This window comes from Oncorhynchus gorbuscha, unplaced genomic scaffold (genome assembly GCF_021184085.1).
Source record: "Oncorhynchus gorbuscha isolate QuinsamMale2020 ecotype Even-year unplaced genomic scaffold, OgorEven_v1.0 Un_scaffold_19428, whole genome shotgun sequence".
Classification (NCBI taxonomy): domain Eukaryota; kingdom Metazoa; phylum Chordata; class Actinopteri; order Salmoniformes; family Salmonidae; genus Oncorhynchus; species Oncorhynchus gorbuscha.
In genome coordinates, this window is record NW_025760792.1 from 1 (window position 1) to 3316 (window position 3316).

The following is a 3316-nucleotide window of genomic DNA, read 5'->3' on the forward strand; positions in this document are numbered from 1 at the left end:
AGTGGGTACCTAACGAAAATATATTGTTTCCATACCGGCAGTTGAACCTAGTCTACCTGGGTGAAAACCAGGAATCCTAACCGCTAGACCATATGGGAAGACACATACTATATATGAATGAGTGATGGTACAGAGCAGCATACAGTAGATGGTATCGAGTACAGTATATACATATGAGATGAGTGTGTAGACAAAGTAAACAAAGTGGCATAGTTAAAGTGGCTAGTGATACATGTGTTACATAAGGATGCAGTCGATGATGTAGAGTACAGTATATACATATGCATATGAGATGAATAATGTAGGGTAAGTAACATTATATAAGGTAGCATTGTTTAAAGTGGCTAGTGATATATTTACATCATTTCCCATCAATTCCCATTATTAAAATGGCTGGAGTTGGGTCAGTGTCAATGACAGTGTGTTGGCAGCAGCCACTCAATGTTAGTGGTGGCTGTTTAACAGTCTGATGGCCTTGAGATAGAAGCTGTTTTTCAGTCTCTCGGTCCCAGCTTTGATGCACTCCGTACTGCTCGCTCTGATGATAGCGGGGTGAACAGGCAGTGGTTCGGTGGTTGATGTCCTTGATGATCTTTATGGCCTTCCTGTAACAACGGGTGGTGTAGGTGTCCTGGAGGGCAGGTAGTTTGCCCCCGGTGATGCGTTGTGCAGTCCTCACTACCCTCTGGAGAGCCTTACGGCTGAGGGCGGAGCAGTTGCCGCACCAGGCGGATACAGCCTTACCAGGATGCTCTCGATTGTGCATCTGTAGAAGTTTGTGAGTGCTTTTGGTGACAAGCCAATTTCTTCGAGCCTCCTGAGGCTGAATAGCGCTGCTGCGCTTTCTTCACGCACGCTGTCAGTGTGAGTGGACCAATTCAGTTTGTCTGTGATGTGTATGTCGAGAACTTGTAACTAGCTACCCTCTCCACTACTGTTCCATCGTTGTGGATAGGGGTGTTCCTCTGCTGATTCCTGAAGTCCACAATCATCTCCTTAGTTTTGTTGATGTTGAGTGTGAGGTTATTTTCCTGACACCACTCCGAGGCCCTCACCTCCTCCCTGTAGGCCGCCTCGTCGTTGTTGGTAATCAAGCCTACCACTGCTGTGTCAGTCTCGCAAACTTGATGATTGGAGCTGGAGTATGGCGTGGCCACGCAGTCGTGGGTGAACAGGAGTACAGGAGAGGGCTCAGGAACGCACTTTGTGGGGCCCCCGTGTTGAGGATCAGCTGGAGTGAGATGTTGTTGCCTACCCCTCACTGGCACCACGGCCTAAGCTGAAGTAAGGTCACAGCTAGACAAATGTACACAGTCATAGCGTCTGTCAACAACAAGGTTCCTTGGTTTTCTGTTTCAGATGCATATCTTAATTTGATCCTCCTGTTGTTGCATGAATTTTAATGCAGAGCAAGAAATGCAGCCATGAAGTTTATTCAACGTTTAAAAAGCTTTGTATAATTTGAATATACATAACATGTCCTGTTGCTGAGGGAATATTGTTGTGTTGTGTGAAACTGCTGCATCTGTTGTTACCAGGAATCCTAACCGCTAGACCAATTCAGTTTGTCTGTGATGTGTATGCCGAGGAACTTAAAACTAGCTACCCTCTCCACTACTGTTCCATCGATGTGGATAGGGGGGTGTTCCCTCTGCTGTTTCCTGAAGTCCACAATCATCTCCTTAGTTTTGTTGACGTTGTGTGTGAGGTTATTTTCCTGACACCACACTCCGAGGGTAAACAGTATCATTCCCAGCTTGATTTCAGTCAATTAAGTAAATTATTGAGCCAGCCAGGAGTCGAACCTAGAATCTTCTGATCCGTAGTCAGACACGTTATGCATTGCGCCACTGGCCCCACGTCTAAGCTGAAGTCAGGTCACAGCTAGAACAGTGTACACAGTCATGGCGTCTGTCAACAACAAGGTTCCTTGGTTTTCTGTTTCAGATGCATATCTTAATTTGATCCTCCTGTTGTTGCATGAATTTTACTGCAGAGCAAGAAATGCAGCCATGAAGTGTATTCAACGTTTAAAAAACATTATATAATATGAATCTACATAACAAGTCACATTTCCTGTTGCTGAGGGAATATTGTTGTGTTGTGAGAAACTGCTGCATCTGTTGTTACACAAGTGGGTACCTAACGAAAATATATTCTTTCCCATACAGGGAGTTTGAACCCAGGCCACCTGGGTGAAAACAAGGAATCCTAACCACTAGACCATATGGGAAGACACATACTTAAAATACACATCACAGACAAATCTTTAAAAGTTGACATTATGCCTGTTTGATTTAAAAGCTACATCTTTTTTTTTAATACCCAGTATAATTCCTGCTTGATTTCAGTCAATTAAACAAGTATTGAGCCAGCCAGGAGTCGAACCTAGAATCTTCTGATCCGTAGTCGAACCGTTATCCATTAAAATCAAATCAAATCAAATATTGTCGTCCTACACATACAGTTGCAGTGTTAATGAGAGTGTGACGAAATGCTTGTGCTTCTAGTTCCGACAATGCAGTGATAACCAACAAGTAATCTAACTAACAATTCCAAAACTATGAAATCTGTCTAAAATGTGTTTGAAGTGAGAACAGCCAGAAGCACTGAAAGGTATACAGTATCATTCCCAGCTTGATTTCAGTCAATTAAATAAAGTATTGAGCCAGCCAGGAGTCGAACCTAGAATCTTCTGATCCGTAGTCAGACACGTTATCCATTGCGCCACTGGCCCCACGTCTAAGCTGAAGTCAGGTCACAGCTAGAACAGTGTACACAGTCATGGCGTCTGTCAGCAAAAAGGTTCCTTGGTTTTCTGTTTCAGATGCATATCTTAATTTGATCCTCCTGTTGTTGCATGAATTTTACTGCAGAGCAAGAAATGCAGCCATGAAGTGTATTCAACGTTTAAAAAGCCTTGTATAATTTTAATCTACATAACAAGTCACATTTCCTGTTGCTGAGGGAATATTGTTGTGTTGTGAGAAACTGCTGCATCTGTTGTTACACAAGTGGGTACCTAACGAAAATATATTCTTTCCCATACCGGGAGTTGAACCCGCCAGAGATGTTGGGGAATGTCCAGATGAAATCTGTCTAAAAGTGTGTTTGAAGTGAGAACAGCCAGAAGCACTGAAAGGTATACAGTATCATTCCCTGCTTGATTTCAGTCGATTAAACAAAGTATTGAGCCAGCCAGGAGTCCAACCTAGAATCTTCTGATCCGTAGTCAGACACGTTATCCAATGCTCCACTGGCCCCACGTCTAAGCTGAAGTCAGGTCAAAGCTAGACCAGTTTACACAGTCATGGCG

The 3316-nt window shown here is 43.5% G+C and overlaps 1 non-coding gene across 1 annotated transcript; it reads right to left on the reverse strand.

Annotated features, from left to right (window-relative positions):
- Positions 1 to 2664: 2664 nt before the first annotated feature.
- On the reverse strand, positions 2665 to 2737 carry trnar-acg. Its single transcript has one exon. It is a non-coding gene; the product is annotated as a tRNA-Arg (tRNA).
- Positions 2738 to 3316: the final 579 nt, after the last annotated feature.